Raw genomic sequence first — 25,196 nt, forward strand, 5'->3', positions numbered from 1 at the left:
GACATGGGACAAATAAGCAAAGATCAACAATTTCTTTTTCCATTGGGATTCACCCGCATTCCTAACTTGTGTATGTAGGTGTGCATGCTATGTAATACGCCATCGCATTTAGTGTGAGCACAAATTGGGGCACGCTCTTTGAGAAAGCACTATCCTTATTTATCCAACTGTATAATCTATGGCAACTTTTTATGTTCTTCACATGATAGTCTCACTGGAAAGTCCTTGCTCTGAATCTCAGCTCGACTATGAGTGCACTGAATAGTCAAAGCAAATATTTCTGATCCCAAGCTCCATATTGATAATGCAGGGCTAATACCAATCTCTCATACAGGGTTACTGTATGAATTACTTTGAACACCAAGAAACAGGAACTATTATGACAACAATGACTGCACTGATGACTCTTACTGCTACTTAATAATGATTAATGACCCCATTATTGTCCTTTAACTACACTCATAAACAAGATGATTTTTAATACATAGGGATTGTGAATGCAAAACTAGTATGGGGAAATTCTTCTGAATCCATCAGTTTGCATCTTGTAATAATGCACATGGTGCCTGTGCCGTTTAGGAGTTATCTTGTTGGATATCCTAATCCAGTCTAAGCACAGCCTATGGCCTTCTTTAATTTCAGACATACCGTAGATCTCTTTCTGTAGCCACCACCTTTCACCTATGATTGCTATTCCTTTGGCTGTTTGTTGATGCTTCTGGGCTTCAATAACCGACAGACTGGAAAAGGAGCAGTTCACAAATAATGGCATATGAATAATTCAGCGCTAGGCCATAGTACATGAAATGCAGCAAAAGCAATTGAGTTGTTTGGGTGCATATAAATTGCCAGCCCTATCAGGCAGGTAAGCTTGAACTCTGGGCATTTCCCCCCCCCCTTGCACTGCCCATAGGTAGGGCTAAATGACTGAAGCATCGAAGGACAAATACACAATTTACAGTGGAAGTGGTGCCGGAGAGTGAAAGGGTTAAACAGCACTCCACATTTTATTTTATTTTTGCCAATTAAATTTTATTGATTTTTTTAAAAAAAATTCAAAATATTGTTTCCCCATTCCAAAGCAACCTCTTTCTTAAGAACTCCGTAACCAACCCCCCTTTACAAAACCAGCTATCTCAAGTTTGTCACCCACAGTTGCATGTGGCATTGCGTTCTGACTTTCAGTGTGACATGCCAAAATGTCAAAAGGCTACATTTGACATACAACTTGTGCCCCTTTGGAAACTGGAATGATTTGATGCAGTATGGTTCCATGTGAATAATGTCCTAGACCTCTTACCTACATCCACACACACATCCACACACACACACACACACACACACACACACACACTGCCTGAAGTATGCACAGCAGGTAAGAATATAAGAAAAGCCTTCTGGATCATGCCACTGGCCCATCAAATCCATCATCCTGTTCTCACAGTGGCCAACTAGATGCCTGTTAGAAACCTGATTCAGGTACAATAGAACTCCCCACCCCCTCCTGTGGTGTCCAGCAACTGGTATTCAGAAGCATTCCTCCCACCAACTGTGGAGGCAGAGCACAGCCATCACGGCTGGTAGCCACTGATGCCCTTCTCCTCCATAATTTTCTTTTAAGGCCACCCAGGGGTTGGTGGCCAATACTGCGTCCCCTAGGCGTGAGTTCCATAAGAAGGACTTTATCTGTCCTCAGTCCTCCAACACTCAGCTTCATTGGATGCCCGCAAGTCCTAATGTAATGAGAGAGGAAGGAAAAACTGTTCTCCATCCCCATTCTTCACCCCATGCATAATTTTATAAACTTCTATCGTGTCACCTCTTACTTGTCTTCCCTCTAAACCAAGAAGTCCCAAATACTGCAACCTTTCTTTTCATAAGGGTGTCACTCCACCCCCCTTGATAATATCGCTTGCCCTTTTCTGAGACCTTTCCAAACCGCAATATCCATTTTGAGGTGAGGTCGCTGCAGTTCAGTTGCGCATCAAGGTAGATCAGGAATAAGTGAGCCTCATGACTCCAAGGGACTTGTGCATCTCCAGCTTAAGATCCCTGTTTCAAAATGCAGGAACCAGCAGAAGCATGTTAGTTAAAGGATACCACAGTCATCATATGTCACTATACCAACACTGTGTTTATTCTCTAATGGCTTTACACAAATATCTTGGGGAGTGGAAGACACAGATGCGAGCTGTAGATGCCCGTGGGGAGAAAAAACTGTCAGCTGTGAATGTGTCACTGCAAAATAGAAAAATACGCCTCCACCCTTCTTTACATATACTCTTCCCCAACCTAAAGTGTTGCACCGTATGTGCATATTTTCATAACCAAATGGGAGTAACTTGGATTTTTTTTAGCCCACCTTTCTTCAGTCAAAGACATGTTCGCAGCTAGAAGATGATTCTCTCTCTCTCTCTCTCTCTCTCTCTCTCTCTCTCTCTCTCTGAAATCATTTTTATTTGATTTTACAAATATAAATTTATAACCATACCAAATGCACATGGAATTCCTCAAGCCAACACCCTTTCCATGAGACTATATGGATTTAGTGCCGCATTATAAGGAATTAAGACAACAAATATAAGAACCTGAAATTTTAATCCGGTGCACTACAGTTCACATCATGCTGGCTAAGGCTTATGGAAGTTGTAGTCCACAACTGAGGGGGACCATGTTAACTATCCTTGCTCTAAGTTCTAGGAGAGGCTTTAGGATTGAAATGGTTACAATTACTTGCTACATTCTACTTTTGTTTTTGACATCTCAAAAGTTTAGCATTTTTTCTTATCTTCTGTTATTTCACAGATTTCCCCAGCACATCCAAAGAAAATACTGGCTTTCTGGAATATACTGCTTATCGGTTTGCCAAACTAAGATGATCATTGATTAGGATAAGTATAAGAAAGTAGTTTATCATCACTTTCATAATTAAATTAAATTAAATAGTTGCATTGGGACATTTTATTTGGTACTGAACAGACTTTTTATATATTAAAGAAAAATAGGGAGAGACAGATGAACCCAAGGTAGATTAAAATGACATTTAGGTTTCTTATCTCTGACACTCAGATGGAAGCAAAGCAGGGAAGATTTTATACGATACAGGAATCCTTTGACTGTCCACCTTGAATGCTCAAGTGAACAAAACAAATCTCCATTATATTATCATATAAAACTCAGATGGGAAATAGTTTATCCCTTACTACAATTTATCCCATTTCCCCTTCTTAGTACAGTAGTGTTAGGATGCTAGTCATAATGACCACCTATTTTCCTACCTCTGACATTCTTGCAAAAATGTTTGGTCCAGCACATTACTAGCCAGCTTTTGGGGGGCATATGTGGGGGGGGCATAGGGTCCATGGAGTGAGCCTATCAATCCTGAAAGAAACAGTACAACATTTCAGAGTTTGAAATAATCAGATTGTTTTCCTTCTAAAGCACTCCTGAGGGAGTGTAACCTCATCAAGAGCAAACCACCTCCCTTCCATGCAATCTGGAGAACCACCAACTAATAGCTCCTCAGTCTAAGCTGGACTGAGCTTTAGTTTGTTGGCTCTCATCCAGTCCAATACTGAGGCAAGGCAAGACAAGACAGTACATCCACTTGCACACCTGCAGATATGGGGGTGAACTAGAGCTATGTGTCAGCAGCATATTGATGACAACATACTCTAAAACTCTGGATAACCTCACACAGAAGTTTCATATAGATGTTAAACAGCATAGGGCATAAAACAGAAGCCCGTGGAACCCCACACTGAAGGCTCCATGAGGCTGAAGAGCACACCCCAAGCATTACCCTCTGGAAGCAGCCATCCAAGTAGGGAGGAGTGGCAAAGCTCTAACTGAGACAGCTGCTCCAGAAGGATACCCTGGTTGATGGTACCCAAAGCCCCTGAGAAGTTGAGGAGAATCAACAAGGACACATTTCCCCCATCTCTCCCAACAGAGGTCATCATACAGGGTGGCCAAAGTAGTTTCTGTGCCAAAACCAGGCCTAAATCCTGACTGAAGTGAATCTAGAAAATCAGTTTCTTCCAAGAGCTTCTGCATCTGGTCTACAATTACCCACTCAAGAGAGGAAATTGGCAACTAGCAGGTAATTACTTAGATTTTCTGAATACAGGGGGAGTTATTTGAGGAGTGGTTTTACCACTGTCTCCTCCAAGCAGGCAGGGGCCACCCCCTCTCACAGAGAGACATTAATAACCTCCCTGGCCAGCCAGCTATTCCCTCCCTGCTCATTTCTATCAGCCAAGAGGGACAAGGGTCCAGATCACAAGGGGTTGCCCTGACCAATCAGCATTATAATCTCCCATGAAGCCATGTTAGCAACTTTTTTTATTTTTGAGAATGCCACTAACTTGAACTCCAAAAACGTCTAAAATAATATGAAAAACTATCAGACTCCACTGTGGAGCAGTGAGCATTCTTTTTGCAATTAATTAACTAATTTAAGCCCATCTTAGAAATAGTACCATGCTTAGCAGCTGGTGAGAGCTTATTATTTCTGAGGTGGAATTGGCAGATTCTACAGTGTTTATAACCATTGATCTTCTCCATCCCTCCTCTGCCTGCTGGAAGGAGACAATTGGCCAAGACAGACAGTCTGGGAGATCATTTTGGAATCAACTCTGACACCAGTAACTTCTGACTATCTCTGCTTGGGCTTGGATTAGCTAACAACTGTCTCTATCTAGGAGCTCAGCCTCTGAATGGGAATTGTTTTCCCCACTTCGTCCAATTCAGAAATCCTACGGAAGCTAAACAACCCCACTGACCACTGTTATATAATCCACTGTATTTCTTACTGACCACTAGACAGGAATTTACCTCACTGTTGGTCATGAAGATTTAGTGGGGGAAAAACAAGAGCTGGCAAAAACAAAGTCATTGATGTTTGTTGTAGTCAGGGATTCAAATGAGCATCCCACTCGCGGGCCTCTCAGAATTTCAAAAGGATTTTCAAATGTCAAATGCAGAAAACGTGTCTTTGAAAAGTGCCTTTATTATTTTCTCCCTACAATACCATAGCCATAGATGTTTCTTTAATGCCAAGAAGGAATTAAGGCTCTGCACTGTAGATAATTGCTCACTGGTCGTCGTCTTCCACCCCCCATGTACTCCTTTCTGAATTATTGTATCAGAACACAAGGCAGACATTGTATTGGACCAAATTTGGTTCCTTTATGACGTGTCTGGCATGTTTATTAATGATGGAGATTAAATTAATCCTCCTTGCAATCAGTGGTTTTACTTGAAAGGCTAAAAAAAATGAAAATGAAATGCCAGCAATGCATTTCACAGTGTCAGCTCGACCTCTGATTCAAATAATTAGGCAATGCTAACTCTACGTTAATGTCCTTACTTTAGAAAGCAAGATTTTCCTTCACAGAGATGCCACAGTTGCCCGATTGCCTGGCAAGGCTATGGTAACTTTGGGGATATAATGCCTGTTGTGGTGTAAAGCTCTGTTTTAAAAAAACAACAGCGCTTAAATGCACAGAATTGTGACAGGGAAGCTGCTAAGGAAGGAGCAGAGGCTATCACCACACAAGATCGAATCCTCAACAGCTATTAAGCGAGAGGCTCTGTTCCTGTGAAGTGCTGTGCACCACCCAACCTTTTAAAGGGGGTTCTCGGAGTTCAGAACCCCCCAAAATATCCCCTTAGTGCCACCTCCAAATTGTTTTGGGGACAGATCTGGGATGCAATGGATGGGCCCCAGGGCAGCACAGGGTGGCTCACCCTGAACCAAGGTTCACAAGGTGGATTGGAAGGTCCATTCACAGCCCTAGTAAATACCAACGGTAGGTGAGAGGTGGGGTGCGCATGTCGGATTTTGGCATCACACAGGACACCACTGTAGTTTAGATGCCAAGGTCCACTCCTTTACAGGTTCATCACCAGCCATGCTGAAATGGGAGCTGCATTTCTGTGGGCTATATTTTAGCATGGAACCAAAAGTTATAATTATATTAAATATGCCCTTATTGCCATGTTTTGATGACATAGGAGCCAGCTCCTAGGGGCTGAGGACCTTTGCCCACCACAATAAAATATTTGAGGGGTCCAGGCCCCACCAAAGGTGATGGGCATTATTGTCATTCAAATGCTGTGTGTGCACTGTGTCATGTGATCAATTATGAGGGGCGGGGCTTACCTCCCCCCCAATATTTATTCAAGTTTGCACCCCTCTTCAATAAGACATATTTCTTTTCTGTTGTAATCTTTAACCCCGTCTCTTTTGAGAAGGACGATCAAGCATTGCTTCCTTTTCAACAGGATTTTAAAATCCAGTAGCCAATCAGCACATTCTTCCCCCAACAGATGCAGTGGGGGGCTTCTTGTACTTCACACATAATCCACCAAGTTAGAAGACAACTTCCAAGTGTCACAGTATGATACAAGCCTATCCTCAAGGAAGACGTGAGTTGGTTCATAATGCTGGCTGGTGCTGGAGAAAGTTTAAATCTCTAAATGCCTGGGGAGTAAGTGTGAGCTGCATGTTCATGTGAGGGGTCATATTTTATGCATCAATTATGCAGTACAAAGAAGCCTAATGGATGCAAAATCACTAGGAAAATAAATTGCAAGTTGGTTTTTTAATAAAAAAATTGAGTAGGGGGACGTTATCTTCAAGTCACAGTTTTGAATGAAAGAAGAATGCAAATTGAACACTTGTTAGGGAAATTAAGCACTGCTATTACTTATAACTATGTACTTAACTGACTCCACCTCAACTTTTTGGATGGAGACACCCCAATTTTGGAGGACCTCTCTAGGGATGCTTGCCTGGTGCCAATATTTTTTTTCTTTCAGTTGCTAGACAAAAGTGTTTTCTCAGGTGTTTAAGGATTCCAAAAGTTTAGCTGATGGCTTTGTTTTATCTGTTGGTTTGTTTTATCACATGTTTATTGTTGTCAAAAAACCATCTTGTTAACCAGATTTATCATTTCCATGGAAAAATCTGGTAAAATCTGGGGGGATGAGAAATTCACAGAAATGGTAAATCCAGATTCAATGATGCCAGCATTTTGATGAGGACAACATCAAGTATGGACACAGCACAAAACTTTGCATGCATGATCAGCACCAAGTTTACATTAAACTGCCACATGGAAGCACCATTAGCTGAGTTCTTCCACCATTCTAGGAAAACACAGGGGATAGTTGATGCAAGTTTATTTGCCAAAGAGCAACGGGCATCGGGGAAGCCATTGAGGTGAGTTTGAACAGTCAATAAATTACACAGGCTTATATAGAGTCAGTTCCTTGCCTTTGTTTTACACATGCATAGAAGTTGAGTCATGCTACAACAGAAGAAAGGGATCTTAACAGGACCGGATGCCTGGCTCATCAGCCTGGGCCTTATTTCTCACTAATATTCCACATACTTGACCCTCTGTTGGGTGTGAGAAAAATGTGTCAGGCTTAGACCAGTTCCCCCATGGTGCCATGTTAATGTGTATAGCTTTAGAAGGAACACAAAAAATGACCCTTGACTCTGTTTCTCCATTTATTTGTGTTGCCAGTCCTGGAGCTCATAACCGTAACTTGAATCCCATGCATGAATAATATCATTTTAGAGATTATTCTTATTCATTTATTTTGGTGGGGCGTGGTGGTTTTAAGCTTCTTTTATTGTATAAAATATTATCATTTTAGTCTTTTTGTAAGTAGCTTTGAGGTTTTCAACAATCAAGCAGTACATACATTTTATGAAATAAAATAAATAATACGTAAGTATTGCAGGGCACCATTAGGAATGGGCAAATTTCAGTGTTTCTTTTTTGTTCAGTCTTAGGTTTTGTTCTCCACAGCCCTCATGAATATTCATTAATGAATTTCCCATATCACACACATTTCTGCAGGCATTTCCCCTAATATTTTGCATTTTTGTATGTTTTTCACCAACATATGCATTTTTGCACACATTTCAGTATATGCCTTTCTGTAGATGTTACTTGGCTGAAAAATTTGGAAAGGTGTGGATTTCAAAAGATGGTTGCATTTTGTTTCATATCTTGCTCCAGGATGTGTAGTTAAGGTAGGTTCACCTTTAAGTGCAAAACTGAATTGAATTCTGCCCCCATCCCTAGCATAAGTCCATATGGCCAGATTTGCTTTCAGTGAAAACAAGTGATGGAAAAATCACTGATATCTATATTTTCTCCTCTCTTTTTTTAGTTTCTAAATAACAAGGAAAGATGTTAATTGCCTTGCTTAATGGCTGCTGCAGCAGCTGCAAGCTACGTACAAACAAGAAGGGGGGAAAGAATAATTAAGACTGCTTCACTGATCAATGAAGGTTGAAGACACAGATGCCTTTAAGGAAATCAGGTTCCTACAGAGGTGTGCTAATTACTGTATTCCTGTACATAGGGGAGACTTCGGGCTGAGCTGGAGACAGCTTATTAGGTATTCAGTCTTGCGTTGTATCATTACTGCTTTGTACAATTCAATGTGCTCCAGGCAAATTCAGCCAGCCTCTTTTTTTATTAATGGAAGAAAGAAAAGAACACGTGTGTGTGTGTGTGTGTGTGTTTCAAAGCCACTTCAAAGCAAGGAGGAAACAAAAGTAGATCAAAATGGAAATATTGCCAAAATAAACCTCCCACAAATGTGGCCTTAATCCTTTGGAACAGATGTGGGCAAGTGAAGATGTAGGTTTGTGCTGTTCAAAACAGGCAAAGTTAGTTTAGGGCCTATAGAGTTGGCCAAGCAATTCCCAAACTGTGTGCTAAGACACAGTAAGACCACTGTGCTTCAAAAAAGCAACTAATTCAATCATCAAAATATATTGTCAATACCCATCCACAGGTAAGGCAGCCCGCTGTGTCTACCTGATTGATTGCTCCTTGCAATTGACTGCTGCTTCCCTCTATTGGGTGCATCAGAGCATTTAAACACTCCTTGATACAGACCCAGTGGTGACAGCAGCACTCCACATCTTTGGGCAGCTGTTAGGAACCCCAAACCTCAATACGGCCATTCCAGTATTGACCCCTCCGGCCCACCCATGTTCTTTGGCCTGATCTTGCCAAACAGCAACAGGAGGAGACTAAAAAATGATCATTTTGATCTTCTCACAATACCTCAGAGCAGCTGTGTTCATATCCAGTGGGACAGATTGTTATCTCCCACCACCACCACCACCACAAGCCACGTTTGACAAAGACACAACCCACAGAGCTCCGATGATCAGCTAATCATTAGCGCTGGTGAATCCAAGAGTGCAATGGTTTGGTGGCACTACTGCAAACAGATGCTGTATCTAGATGGAGATTCTGGGCTTCCTTCTTCCAATCAAAAGCCCTGCCTAACAGTGCATCTCATGCGAAAACCACAGTAACTGATCTCCTCTCCTTTGTAAGATGGTTCTTACAAAGCAAGCATCTTTGGTTAAAGGTGGAGCAGCTCTCCTGTTTTAATTCAGAAAAAAGTACTTTAACTATTAGACATTTTGGAAATACTGAAGCAACCGAAGGAAAGGAAGAGACAAAGCTCAACAGGAAGTTCTTCTGCTCAAGGTTTGATGGAATGAATAGCAGCTGAGCATGAATAAAACCAGTACTTCAATGGGGCTCACTCAGGAGAATATATTCACATGGGGTGGCAAAGCTACCAAAGTTCATATTTGCTTAGCTTGCCCCCATATACATTACAAAATAAGCAGCCACTAACTTCCAAAGCAGGGCTTTCCAAACGGTGTATCATGACACATTAGTGGAGGCATCCCCAAACTGCGGCCCTCCAGATGTTTTGGCCTACAACTCCCATGATCCCTAGCTAACAGGACCAGTGGTCAGGGATGATGGGAATTGTAGTCCAAAACATCTGGAGGGCCGAAGTTTGGGGATGCCTGCATTAGTGTGTCGGCTTCAGTGTGTAGGTGTGTCATGCATGCGCTGGAAAGGGGTTAGTTTAACCTCCAATTTGCTAGTAGAACTGAATTATCTTGTCACGAAATGATGCATGTCTAAAAAGTGTGTTGCCAACATGAAAAGTTTGGAAAGCTCTGCTCTAAAGCAGGCATCCCCAAACTGCGGCCCTCCAGATGTTTTGGCCTACAACTCCCATGATCCCTAGCTAACAGGACCAGTGGTCAGGGATGATGGGAATTGTAGCCCAAAACATCTGGAGGGCCGAAGTTTGGGGATGCCTGCTCTAAAGTATTCTCTACTTCTTACTGAATTCAAGATGGAATGCCTGTACCTGTCTCCATCCTGCCTGTATAACTCTTGCAATCTATCTAATCCATATCCCTTCTGGGCCTGAGCCCTACCTCTTCCCACCAGTTTGTGGAAATCTTACTGGAGCCTTGGTGTAAGACTCCTCATATCATAAGGGTAGTGGCACCCAGGGAAAATTAGGTTTCCCAGGGTCTCCACTCCCTGTGTTGCTTCTGTTGTAGCATTCCAGAAGAAAGGGGCGGAAGTTTCACACAGCAGCCTCCCAAGACACCTCCCTTCTGCCTTCAAATTGGGAGGAGACTTGTGGTGAAGTAAGGAATGTTAAAATTCTGGAGATGGGCTTCGAATTCATATTGGGAACAGCAAGCTGTCTCCTGACTTTAAAAAAAGGAGGCTCTGCTTTCCTGTACTGGGGAAGACAGGACCATAGGGAGCTGCCTTATAACATGTCCAACTATTTCTCCATCCAGAACAGTATTTTCTACTCAAGGGTGGCTACAGAGAGGTATTTCCCATCACCTGTTGCCTGACCTATTTAACAGGAGATGCCCAGGACTGGCCGTGAGACCTTCAGAATGCAAAGCGTAAGCTCTGCCATTGACCAGGAGGGCATAAGTCCGGATGTGAATATGGAGCCCAAGCCAAATGCCTCCATAGCTAGTCCTCTCTCCACTCCTGCAGATCATTCTCCCTCTAGTGGATGGGAAGCTGTGTCTCCCCCAACCCAAGCCTAATTGCTGGGGTTGTGCACTGTGTGCATGTGCTGTAACTGTAGCTTTTACGGGGTGGCCACACCCCCTTCCATACTCTTGATAAAGGCTTCTTGCTCCTGCTGTAAGCCTTGATGCAACCAGAGTGAGAAAGCCTGGCAGGAAACTTCAGCAGACACTTTCAAATTAACTTTTTTTTCTCGCAGCCTGGTTTCTTATGCATTTGCTTTCTCTGCTGGGGAAACCCTGCTTTTTGCCTCGTGCTGGCAATGAGTTCAGCGATGATTTGATATGCATGCTGTCTTCCCCCGCGTTCTATTTTTGAAACCTCACTCCTTCTCCTTCTTCTCTCTGCTGATGAGATGCTTTGATCCCCTACTTACTATATTCTGGGAGTGCTTAGCAGTTTTTGCTCGTCAAAGAGGCGCTGAGCCGGCTGACGCAGCCGAGAGTCATCAGGGTATCATGAGCCTTTGGGCCTTGTTAGAGGGCCCTGGAAGAATCTCCTCACCTTATTTACTTCATGCTGCAGTAAGCACTCTTCTGCAGAGCAAATATTGACCAAAACCTTTTTAGAAGAGCACTATTTTACACCAGGATTTTGATAATATTTATCCTCGGGTAATTAATTCCTTGGAAGGAAGGAGGAAGCAAATCATGGTTGACAGTATTCAGTCACACAACACAATCCCACGCCGTGTATAGTATACCTGTTTAGACTGATGTAACTCCCATTGGGAGAAGTTTACTCCCATGTAAATGGGTATGGGATTGCATCTAAAGACAGATTAAATAATAAACTGCAGACTAAGCAATGCTCCTTTTATAGAAAAAGAGGTGACGGAACTCACCACAAACACCTCCCTTTTTCTCTTAGAATGGCAATGGCATCCACCTAAGAGATGCCGGAATTGAGTTCCGGTGAGTTCCAGCTTTAAAAAAAGCTCTGAGGTTAAGTGCAGTGGTACCTCTGGTTACAAACGTAATTTATTCTGGAGGTCCGTTCTTAACCTTAAACCGTTCTTAACCTGAGGTACCACTTTAGCTAATGGAGCCTCCCGCTGCTACCAGCGCACAATTTCTGTTCTCATCCTGAGGTAAAGTTCTTAACCCGAGGTACTACTTCCGGGTTAGCGCAGTCTGTAACCTGAGGTGTTTGTAACCTGAGGTACTACTGTGGGGTGAGGTTTTGCTAGTGTGCATCGCTTAACAGTTGCCGCCAAACAGTAGAAGCTACCACTGATGTCGTCTCTGTTGACAGTACAGGGATGGACCTACACTGACTTGTTTTATGTTATTAGAATGATATTAGATAAATCGTTCTAAAATGTCACAGGGCATACATGTAAAATGAACTGTTTCTTACCTTGCAAAAATGCTGTTTCGCTGCTGCCAATTGCTGGTTGCTCTGCAGCGCCCTCTGGTGTCACATTTTAATAATGCGCTATGAATGTGAAAAGTTGGATGCCATGTGTTCATATGGTTATCAAAACTCTTCCTTAATGTCAAAAACCATTAATGTAGATCTGCCCCAGGGCAGAGCTCAGCCAGAAAAGGGTTTGCAGTGGGTCTCCTCTGGGCCTCTATAATAATGGATGGTGAATACCAAGCTACATTTTGTACAGAATGACTGAAAACTGAATTACATATTGAAGTGGACAGAACAGAGATTGACACAGAAACAGATTGTATTTTAAAAAAAAACCACAGATACAAAGCAAAACTAGAGGCCCATGCACATCTGTAGCAGATGATGGTAAAGGAAGGAAGACATTTTTATAACTAGTCATTTTTTCAAACCCAACAATTAAAAGCACACTTTCCTCAAATCTTTAGGGCTTGGGAGATTACCCATTTGATTTTGCTACCTTTAGGCATGGAAGCAGAGAGCAGTCAATGGGAGAAATTCTCACAAATTGTACATTCTCGCAAACTTAGTATGTGTCAGTGAAGTGTGGACATCTCTTTTAAAAAATATGTATTTATTCATTTAAAACTTGTATATAGTAGCTTTCATCCTATTTATGACTTTAGAACACAACCAGCTCCTAGTTTCAGTGAATCAGGCTAGAACAAAACTAAAAACAAAATCATAGGCTTCCACTCAGGGAAAACACCTGAGAAATTCTGAAGGAAGCAAAACTCTCTTCAATCAGCCTAGAGGAATTATTCATAGACATTCCAGTGCAGCTGTGGTTTTCAGTCTTTGAAAGGAAACTGGGGGGGGGGGGCGACTTACTCAGAAAAAAATAGTGATAGCGGTAGAAAAATGTTCACAGAAAAGGCAACTCTCAGACCCAAGAACTCCAGCAACATTTCCCCTGTGATGTAATACCAATTGCTTCCATGAAAAAATAATCAGTTCTCTTCTTCATAATGAAAAAGTCTCTCACACCGAAAATAGTTCATTTCTTTGAGCATATTCTACTCATACCTTTTATAGCTGACTTCTTAAAACCCAGAGTCTTGCAGGCTTCCTACTGAAATGAAGCATGAAACTTGAATAAAGATGGCAGAATCCCAAGACTCTATTAGCTGGACCACAATCACCCTCCCATTGTGCAACAGACATAGAGAACAAAGTTGTGTGTGTGTGTGTGTTTTAGTGATGGGCCAGGATTACATCAATTGTGGTGTATTTGGGGGGGGGGTTGTATGTGTGTGTGTGCGTCCTGTAATGTAGTTCCTGGCTGTTGACCAACAAAAATAAAATAGATCTCATATAGTGAGGAAGACTCCGGCTACACACACACCATGTTCCCCACCTACCAACATGGTGGCCGATGGTAGGGGGCAATGCAAGTTGGATCCAAACGACATCTTGAGGGCCATACAGGTTTTCTCCCCTGACTTAAAGCATCCTGCAGAGTGGAGTACATCCGAAGCCTTGCCTCTTCAGAGAAAATCTGCTCAGAACCACGCTCTATTCTGCAGGTGGCTGCTCTGCTGCCTTTAGTCATGGAGCATGACCGGAGAGGTGCTCTCAAGTTGTAGGTGGGTTGGCCATGTTTGCTAGGGCTGATGGAAGTTGAAACAGGTGGGAGAAGCCATGTCTGTCTCCCACTGTATCAATAGGGTTGCCAGACTCAATAGAGTACAGGACTTCTGTGCCTTTAATTGCCCTGCTCTCTTTTGAGTCTGGAAACCTTAAAGAGAAACCAGCAGACCCTTTGCTTGGAAATTAAATTTAAGGTTTCCAGACTCAAAAGAGAGCAGGGAAATTAAAGGCACAGAAGTCCTGTCCTCTATTGAGTCTGGCAACCCTATGCATCAGGATATATTATAAGAAAGTATCTGATGCCTACATTGTAACGTGGAACCAAAACTGGATGCAGAAAATCTATTCTTTCCCAAAGGTATATTTAGAGTTTTGTGGGTTTTTTTAAAAAAAGAACAAACAAACAAATGCCACCCTACTTTCATGATGATGGGGTGCTCTTTTAAATTGTTTTAAGTGCTTCCAGTAGGAAGGGAGGGTGTAACTATTAAAAATAAAAAAGTTCCCAAGTGATATGAGTGTATGACACAACTAGTTTTGGCCCCACTGTGGTCTCCTTGGTAAAAATTCTGTACTGTTTCAAAAGCCAGCAAAACCATGATCAGAGATCATAGCAGGCAAGAAACCCTTCACATAATTTACTCTCACTACTTCCATTAGTGTAGAACCTTTGTTTATAAAGATTCCTTCCTGCATAGTTCTGAAGCATATTTAATACTACCATAACATTCCATCTCACCATCATAAAAAGAACATGGGTGATGCCCAGCATAGGGTGAATGGGCTCAGCTTGTGCAGTGGGGCTCCTCGCCACTGCAGCACGATGTGCAGCCCAAAATCTGCTCTAGAGGGTTCAGGGACACCCTCAAGAAGATTTTTTTTGGGGGGGCACACTGAGAGCAGGAGGGGGAGAACAGAAACTAGAAGTCCCATTGCCTGAATGGATTTCCATAGCGGACACCTTGGATATGCTGCTTTTAAAAAAACACCTCTCCCCAAATATTCCCAACAGCAAAAAGACCACAGGATTTGTTCTTGAACCAATTAGAGTAATTTTCTTTTGTTTAATGCTAGCACACTGAGCAACAGCAGGCTAGCTCACAAACATCCAGTAGCAAGAAAATAGCCCATAATTTATAGCAGAAATCAAAACAGTATAATAAAATGCATCTACGGAATTGATGCCTCGTGATCAGAGCTAGAGAAGGGGGTGGGGGGCAGGAGAGAGACATGGCTTCACACCAACATCTGTCCAGAAACCAAATGTTTATCTTAAGACAGTGTTCTGTTCTTTTGACATTATCTCTGAAGTACTGCAATCTCTCTGCTATGGTAATATAATAAGATTCCTGGTGCTCTTTTACAGCCTTCATTTTCTGGCCAGGTTTGTGATGTCCAGTAACTATATGCAGATACAGGAAATTACTCCTCTCACCATAACGTTTTCTTGTATTTCAACATGACAGCTAACTATGCTTTCTCTTAGGCTGCATATAGCAATGAGGTCGACCCACCGCATGCTTTTTGGACGATAGCTCCCAATCATCACATAGGTTCCACATTTCAAAGTTTGCTGGGATTTGTAGTTCCTAGTGTCCTAGGGTTTCTGTGTTGACCTGCAATATGGCAGAATTCTTTCCTGGAGTATGTAGAAATTATAAGCGGAATATTCAAAATATTTTCTATTAAGGGTGGGGACAGCTCTGCTGGTGAAGGCCAACGCCTCATCTAGTCCACCACCCTGTTCTCACAGTGGCCAGCCAGATGCCCAAGAGAACCCTTCTGTCCCCTCTTCCTTAAACAAGTTTAGGACTGACATTCTTTTGAGGGAAACCAATGGGGTTTTTGCAGTTCTCTGTTCTTCCCAGCGGCATACCGAGCCTCTCCGTCACCCGGGGCAGCAACCCGCTCCGTCGTGATGCATGCGTTTTGATGTAACATCGCTACGTAATGACGCATGCACTACGGAGCTCCTAGTTCTGCTGGATCTCTCAGCAGCCTTTGACACCATCGACTATAACATCCTTCTGGACTGTCTGCGGCACTGTCATACAGTGGTTCCGCTCCTTCCTCCTGGGCCGTGTTCAGAAAGTGGTGTTGGGGGATGAGTGTTCAGACCCCTGGGCACTCACTTGTGGGGTGCCTCAGGGTTCCGTTCTCTCCCCCATGCTTTTTAATATCTATATGAAGCTGCTGGGAGAGATCATCAGGAGGTTTGGGCTGGGTGTTCATCAGTATGCAGATGACACCCAGCTCTACCTCTCTTTTAAATCAGAACCAGTGAAGGCGGTGAAGGTCATGTGTGAGTGCCTGGAGGTGGTTGGAGGATGGATGGCGGCTAACGGATTGAGGGTTGAATCCTGACAAGACAGAAGTACTGTTTGTAGGGGAAAGGAGGTGGGCAGGTGTGGAGGACTCCCTGGTCCTGAATGGGGTAATTGTGCCCCTGAAGGACCAGGTGCACAGCCTGGGAGTCATTTTGGACTCACAGCTGTCCATGGAGGCATAGGTTAATTCTGTGTCCAGGGCGGCTGTCTACTAGCTCCATCTGGTACGCAGGCTGAGACCCTACCTGCCTGCAGACTGTCTTGCCAGAGTGGTGCATGCTCTGGTTATCTCCCGCTTGGACTACTGCAATGAGCTCTACGTGGGGCTACCTTTGAAGGTGACCCAGAAACTGCAGTTAATCCAGAATGTGGCAGCTAGACTAGTGACTGGGAGTGGCCGCCGGGACCACATAACACCAGTCCTGAGAGATCTACACTGGCTCCTAGTACGTTTCCGAGCACAATTCAAATTGTTGGTACTGACCTTTAAAGCCCTAAACGGCCTCGGTCCTGTATACCTGAAGGAACATCTCCACCCCCATCATTCAGCCCAGACACTGAGATCCAGCACCGAGGGCCTTCTGGTGGTTCCCTCATTGCGAGAAGTGAGGTTATAGGGAACTAGACAGAGGGCCTTCTCGGTAGTGGCACCCGCCCTGTGGAACGCCCTCCCAGCAGATGTCAAGGCAATAAGCAATATTTTACTTTTAGAAGACAACTGAAAGCGGCCCTGTTTAGGGAAGTTTTTAATGTTTGATGCTATAATGTTTTTAATATTTGGTTGGAAACTGCCCAGAGTGGCTGGGGAAACCCAGCCAGATGGGCGGGGTATAAATAATAAATTACTACTATTATTATTGTTATTGCTGCACATGTGCGCCACGGAGTGGTTTGCAGCCACTCCAGCGCCCAGATCCTCTGATCCCGATCCTAGAGTGGCAGAGCGGTTTGCTGCCACCGCCGCTGCTCTAGCAGATGCTCTAGAGTGGAAGATGGCAGCCAGCAAAATCAGGGCTGCCGCCGTGGTAGCAGCGGCCGTCGTCAGTAGGATGAGTAAAGAGGGGAAAAGGACAGGGCATGTACTTTGCATTGCAATGAATTTTCATTACAAGTCTAAGGTCCTTTCAATATGCTTCCATTCTGAAACATGTCCTCTGTTTCTTTCCATGTGACTGAATTCAAAAGCCCACATTCTTGTGTAGTCCTTGCACTCTCTCTTTAACTAGGTCAAAATCCACATGTAACATTATACATTTTTTATCAACCTAGCTTTCTGACCTAAATGGCTTATAGTTGTTCTTGGCTTTGAGGCAATCAGCTGGGCTGTGCAAACGAATCCCTCTTATAATTCACTAAGTTGCTGTTATTGAATGATGTCACAAGCAATGAATGCCAGTGCTCCCTGGTGACAAAACAAAAGCATAGCAAATACCCAAAAGGAATGCCAGTAAACGTGTATATTGCAATATATAAAGAACGCTATCCAGATATGCATTTCCACTTATCTAAAAAGAAAAAAAAAATCAGCATAGGAATAGATAGAATTACATTGAAGAGCTTTTATGGATCTGCTAACCCAGTGCAGATAACCACCATTCTACAACAGTTGCCATAGGCTAGTGTTGCCATACGTCCAGAATTTCCCGGACATTGCTGGGATTCAGCCATCGGAAACAATGTCCAGGCGGAAATCGCTTGAATGTCTGGGAAAATATGGACGTCTGGCAAACCATGTCATAGCCTAAAAACTACTCAACAAAACTAAAAAACTAAAGAAAGCTCAATAACCTTGGCAAAAATGAAAAAAAGCTCAATAACTTTGCCCAAAATAGCTCAACAACCTTTGTGTCTGGATTTTCACTCTTCAAAATATCGCAACCCTACCATGGCCTCTAAAGCCCAAAGGAAGGTTCAGTAATTTGCCCATGATAACATACTTTAGCTAGGGGATTCTCGCAGGATCAGCCTAATTAGAGATGTGAGGCTGTAACAGGAGTCCTTCCTGCAAGCAGAGCTGAGGCCTGGCTCAAAGCATGGAAGACGCACAAAACATCGATCCTTTTGCAGGACTGAGCCGGACTTTTTGCAGGACTTCAGGGTGACAGAAAGGAAGGCATCCCTAAATCAAATTCTAACATTGATCAAATCAGGCTGCAGAGTTTAAAAAAGAGATAAAACACAGGGAAAGAAAAATCCCGCTAAGCCAGTGTGTTACTAGAGCTGCAGATACTGAGAATCAAGTCATCCTGCTTGTCAGTTGGAGAGGCCATGCATTTGCAAGTGACAAATGTCAGGCAGAGCAGAAATGCAGAACCCACTGAGCTCTGCATGAAAGAGCAGCAAAGGGGCCCATTGGTACAATGTTGTCAACCCCTAAGACCAAAGACTGATGATGCCACCACTACTACCTATCCCATACGTTTCCCTGTTGGTTGTAACGGAAGTGCCATTTGCATTAACTGGCAGTGGCTTTCAAGAATTTCACACAGAGCCTTCAGCCTGGAAAAGCACACGCACTAGCCCTCTGAGCTACGTTCCCATCCCATCCAACCCCTGGAATAGAAATGGAAACATTCAGCCTGAGACTTGCTGTGTTTAAAACATATGCTGCTGCTGTTCCCAATTAGAGATGGAATTAAGATGCTGGTGTGTTTCTGCAGGGACCACAAGTGGCAGTTCCCTTGCCACCAACTACTGATGTGAGTCTACACTACAGCATGTGAGCTCTTGTGTCCTGAAAGCATCTGTGCAGCAAATAAAAGAGCAAAATAAAACCAGATGGACTAAATAGTGATGACACTTTCTCTTGGGTTTCACTTATTCACCTCCCAGGAGTGTTGAAGGGTGTTAATTAATCAGCAAATGTTTATTCAGCACTTTCAATGTAGACATTCTAAATATTTTTTTTCCCCTGCCTAATCTCAGCAACCTACATAGTGACTCATCATGAAAGCCCCCAATGACAGAATGAAGAATTGAATATTTACTATGTCCGCAGGAATTGAATAATAATAATAATAATAATTTATTATTTATACCCCGCCCATCTGGCTGGGTTTCCCCAGCCAGAATCTCTTTGGTTTCATTTCATTTGGAAGAATCTCTTTGGTTTCATTCCTACACGCAAGTAAAGTATCTTGTTAGGATACTTTAGCTTGGTCATTGCTAATCTAACAAACCCAATCCTTTGTGACTCTGCCTAAAATTTGTTTTTTAGATCGGAGAGTAATTTAACTTCCGACTTAATATTATAAATGTATCCAAATGGTTTGTGATTTGAATTGGAAGATTATTTTATTAAAAAACGTAGTGGAAATTTGTAATGAGGTACAGATATAGGTTTTTGAAAATGTAGATTTACAATGATGGGGCTTCCTTTACAATGGGGATGGGGCTTCCTTGCTACTTTGGGAGCCATTTTGTCCTTACCTTGTGGGGTGTGACAGCTGCCCATCAAAAAGCATGAAGAAATGCCGGCCGTCAGTGTATCTGACCCCTTTTAAATAAAACTAAAAGGAAGAATTTGTCCTTCAGCAATCTAACTAGATCAACCCTTCAGGGATCAGGTTGGGGGAAAATAAATAAATAAAAACATATACAATTTTGTATATATGTTTGTGTGTGTGTGAAAAATTGGAAGAAAAGTGTGAATAGTTTCAGCTCAGCCCTAAAATAATCAGTGGCACATTTGAAGAAAGGTCATGGCTTTCGCAGCATTGCTCCGTAAACTTTAACAGTTTCTGGACAAAAACAACGTCTTCTTCTTTGTGTGTAGAAAGCCACTGCAGTACATATATTCATACAACTTGATTTCATCTCCCTTTTGCAGAACAGAAGGGCCGCTGCTTTTTCTAATGTTTGGAGAAAGAGCGCAAACAGCTTTGACACCAGTCCTTTCCCTTATTAAATGAGTTCTACTCAATGACTATTTGAATAGTTAATGTAATTAGACCCAACATGAGAGCAACCTGTGCTACTATTCAACAGTGTAATTTAGACACGAGGCAGAGCTACTGGCTTCTGAAAAGTGCAAATTAACAATTACACATAATAGTACACACTTCAACACACAAGATTTAAGGAACAGGGTATAATTATATGTGCCTAACATACTTAAGAGGGACCCAGGTGGCGCTGTGGTTAAACCACTGAGCCTAGGGCTTGCTGATCAGAAGGTCGGCGGTTCGAATCCCTGTGACGGGGTGAGCTCCTGTTGCTTGGTCCCAGCTCCTGCCAACCTAGCAGTTCGAAAGCACGTCAAAATGCAAGTAGATAAATAGGAACCGCTATAGCGGGAAGGTAAACGGCGTTTCCATGTGCTGCTCTGGTTTGCCAGAAGCGGCTTTGTCATGCTGGCCACATGACCTGGAAGCTATACGCCGGCTCCCTCGGCCAATAATGCGAGATGAGTGCGCAACCCCAGAGTCGGTCACGACTGGACCTAATGGTCAGGGGTCCCTTTACCTTTAACATACTTAGGAACCAATATATCATTTGTTCCACTTCTGGTGTTAGGGCGGCTTGAACTATTGCTTATGAAGCCAAAATGACGCCACACAAAGGCGGGTTTCAGCAGACTTTAGAATGGAAGAGAACCCTCAAAATAACCTAATGAGAACTGAGCTTCTAAAGTGACTATGACTGCTGACTGTCTACATGGATGGCAAGGCAGGGGGAGGACAGGAACTGTGTAGGAAGAGGAATGGAATGGAGTGTCATAGAGAAGGGAACAGCTGACTGACAGGAACAGTAAACAGGAGCACTCTGGACTGCAATGTTTTGTTGCAGGCCCTGCTTGTGTTCATCCCAGGTTGCCAAGCCCAGAGCATTAAACCAGACTCCAAAATTGCCAAAGGGGTACTGTATAACTTTATACATTTCCTAGAATTTTCCAGCGGAGCAGGAACTTGGTTATGGCATTGATGCAAATAGGTAGGGCAAGATTAATGGAATAGTGAATTATGAAGGCGAGCAATGGGCCCAAGGGACCTGAAAAAAGGAAATTTGAGACCTGACCACAAACAGAAAAAAATGTGCTCAACCTGTATTTGGTCTACCATTTCAGACTACCAGTATGGATTTGCATGAATGAACTCTCCTCTGTTCAAAATAATTCCCTGCAAGCAGGAAACTAGCTGGTATAGGGAAAAGCTAGAGCTCAAGGGAAATCTAGGGGCTAATTTTTTTTTAAGGAGTCCCCCCCCCTTTTGTACAGAGGAATCGTGTCTGACAGTCTGATGACGTGGAACTGTCCAGGAATAGTCTTGCCTCTTCAGAACCTCTTTCTTAGAAATAGGTCTCAAATAAAACTAGGAACTGAAAGTGCAAGAACTTCAACCTCTTTGCTTTCTGTTGCTGTTGTTTGTTTATATTAGTGTAGCGAGTAATGTGCCTAGATCAGTGATGGGCAACCTTTTGAGCTTGGTGTGTCAAAATTAGCCAAAAAACCGAGCATAACTCGGGTGGTGTGTCACTTCGAGAAAAAAACCATAATTTCGCGATATTTATAGTTTAAATAACAAAAATGTATAATCATAATATATAACTGTATTTAATAAACCAAAAACTAATTATTTAACCAAACCAAACCCCAAACCCCTTATTTATCACAAAGTGCCCAAAGTTGTTGAGCTTTTTAGGGGGAGCTGCTGGCCAAAGTTTTGGAGGTTTTTTGGGGTGTGTGTGCAAAAGTTGCTTTGTGTTTGGGGGGGATGCCCCAAAGCTGCTGCGCTTTTGGGGGGGGGGGAAGAGAACAGAAATAAATGACGAATAATACCTTCACTGGAACTAACACGCAGCACCGACATAGTCTGCCAAAGTGCAAAAAACCCCAGCACAGAACGGGTTAAAAAACGAACACTGTTACACCCAATCATAGTCTGCCAAAGCGCCAGAAAAACAGCACAGAAAGGGTTAAAAACCAATCTCTGGCTACCAGCAGCAACAACAACAACAAAAAGGATCCGGGTTTTAACAAGCTGTAGCGGAGACAAGCTGTAGGAGGAGCTGCAGGAGGAGCGGGAGAACAAATGGGGGGGAAAAACAACAACAGCAGCGCGAATGGGCCGATGGGGCGCATGCCAGCAGTGAGGGCTCTGCGTGTCATGTCTGACACGCGTGTCATAGGTTCGCCATCACTGGCCTAGATTAAGGATTTCTCAGTTCCTTCTTCGTATTTACAGTCAACAGTTCCAGTGAGGAAATCATGTGAATATATGCATTGTCTCCCTATATTCCAGTACATAAGACTGGATGCAAGGGAACACAGTCATACGAGTGGAACTTTGCTTGTGAACATAGATAGTAAAGAGTGATTGTTAAAAATGTTTAGCATCGGGGATGCTTTGTTTGTTTTAGAATTAAAATGCTCCCCTTTACACATAGAGGCACATGATCCTCTCTCTCTTTTTGCATGCATAATGAAATAATATTATTGGAGTAATATAACAACAACAAGCTCAGCTATAAAGTAACAACCTTTGGTTTTACCAAAGTCTAGTGCTAGAGAAAGCATTGTGAATGCACATGTTTTATTGACTTGAATTATTTAGATTTTAGATGATTTTATGAGATGCATGTGTGTATATGTGTGTACATATTGTTGACTGCATATTTTAATAATTACATATTTTGAAATTTGTTGCAGCTTATATTTGAAAGCAGATGCATGGAACAGCCCTTTCTACCCAATTAAAATATATATATTGCACACCTGTTTTCTAAAAGGCTTACTTGCCAATTTTTCATCATACCAGATAAAGAATATTTCCACATGATACTTTTAAAGTCATGGAAGAAGAAGAAGAAGAGTTTGGATTTGATATCCCGCTTTATCACTACCCAAAGGAGTCTCAAAGCGGCTCACAATCTCCTTTCCCCTCCTCCCCCACAACAGACACCCTGTGAGGTGGGTGGGGCTGAGAGACTTCAGAGAAGTGTGACTAGCCCAAGGTCACCCAGCAGCTGCATGTGGAGGAGCGGGGACACAAACCCGGTTCCCCAGATTACAAGTCTACCGCTCTTAACCACTACACCACACTGGCTCTGGATATCAATATATTCAAGGTCAGATTCAACACCCGGTGACTTCTGCTGTTACTGACAGTCTCAACCTGTAAATTGACAGAGAGAACAATAGAGAAGGCTTTCGCATACTCAGGCTGCTATTGCCTGCGGCTGACTCACAAAAAGGTTCGGGTCATTCATGGCCAAAAGGAGTTAGTGAGATGATGAGCTCAGAAAGAGCACGGTGTGAGCCTGAGCTTGCTGGCTTTGCACTGTTTATAAATGAGGATATGAGAAGCACTTTAGGTGATAAAGCGACTTGCCTTATGAAGAATGTATAGCCCACAGGTATTTAACATGAAGCCAGTTCCCTGGCAGCTGCAATACTAGGCGGATTAAAATAACTATGAGGAAATGAATTGATCAGATGGAATCCAAGTGGAACCAACTTTGCAAGCAGGAGAGTAATAAATTTCCGCATGTACGCCTCTCTTGCCTAAAGGTGATGAGAGGTACATGAGCAGCTGATGATAATATGACATTAATAAGGTAAGAAGCTTTTGTGAGGGATGATTGGACTCTACTTATCAACAGCATATCAGCACCCCTGAATCACTGCTTACACCCTGAGCAGGAAAAGACAGACCCAAAAATACCAGTGGAGCAAAAGAGCATACCGTAGTTCTAATAGGCACATTATCCTATCATGTATCCATCTCCAAAGGTACTGGAAAAAAGTGAATGAAAACTCTCTCTTTTCTCAACTAGAAGATTATGTAGAGACAATAGCAGCAGCCGCCAAGCCAATTCCAGACATATTTCCAGAAACGTTGTTGTCGGAACAGAAATACATTAGCTATGTTAGTCACAGCAGCAGAAACTATATCCAATGCATGGGATCTGTTGATGGTGGTAGCAGCTGATATTGTGGGGTGGAGCCATGAAGCCACCCTCCAGACACTGGTATGACTGCTGTTGACCTGGATGGGTCTGGAAGTGGGGCAATGATCAGGCTGCACACATACACTGGTGGGACCAATTTGACATTCCTTCTGGGGCACCCATGCCACTCCAAACTTTGCCATTCCCCTGCTCCAGCACCAGCCCTGTCCAGGTAAGCTACAATGATGTGAGTGGTGGGAGAGAAGCTACTGTCTGTCACACCACAGAATTGCTTAATTTTACAGCAACCGCTTTGGTTATGCATCAGGCTAGACGTCTTTAAACCTTCTTTTCCCCACCGAGAATCTATTGTGCAGAGTCCCAATTTTTCTGTTTATAAAAATTAGCTTGCCTTTTATCTAGTTTCCAAACTTCTGGATATATCTTTGCTGGTACTGTGTTTTGGGATGGGACTTTCACTCCATGATACATTTTACTGGAGAAATTGTTTATTAATTTATCCACATAAGGAAAACACAAAGGCTACGAGAGCTTCTAAAACGGCCTCAGTTTGGGCTTTGAACGTCTACCTTTTGTCAAGCCTTGGTGGTATCTGATCGTCTTTTATCCTCCCTCTTTTGAATTCTCCTTGAAATCTGATTTTCTGTGTGTGATTCTCACATTGAATAAGTCTGGCTTATATATTTTTTTAAGAAACCTTTTCCACTATGTGCGGCAGCTAGATAACAATCCACTATCTCACCTTTCTCATTCTTTCAAGGTTTTCTTTAATAATTTTATTAGCATACCTATCACGTGAATGCTCAAAAACAGATAAGCTTTTGCGACACTGCATTCTACATATTTTGAAGAGTGATACATTTTTAATTTTTATTCCAAAAACACACCTCCAAACATTACAAAGCTGATTAAAATGCACACACAACCCTACCCAGGGATGGCAGCTTCAATAAAATCTTGGGGTGGGGGGGAACAGACATCATTTGAATGGCAATGTCTATTAACTTTGGTGGGGCCCGGCCCCCTCATATATTTTAGCGGGGGGCAAAGGGAC

The 25,196-nt window shown here is 42.8% G+C and overlaps 1 long non-coding RNA gene across 1 annotated transcript in view; it reads right to left on the reverse strand.

The window, feature by feature from the left end:
- LOC148687304 (uncharacterized) overlaps positions 1 to 25,196 on the reverse strand; it is a 48,179-nt gene that overhangs the window by 22,446 nt on the left and 537 nt on the right. The gene's annotated exons all lie outside the window — the stretch shown is intronic.

This window comes from Zootoca vivipara, chromosome Z1 (assembly GCF_965207765.1).
Source record: "Zootoca vivipara chromosome Z1, rZooViv2.hap1.1, whole genome shotgun sequence".
Lineage (NCBI taxonomy): Eukaryota > Metazoa > Chordata > Lepidosauria > Squamata > Lacertidae > Zootoca > Zootoca vivipara.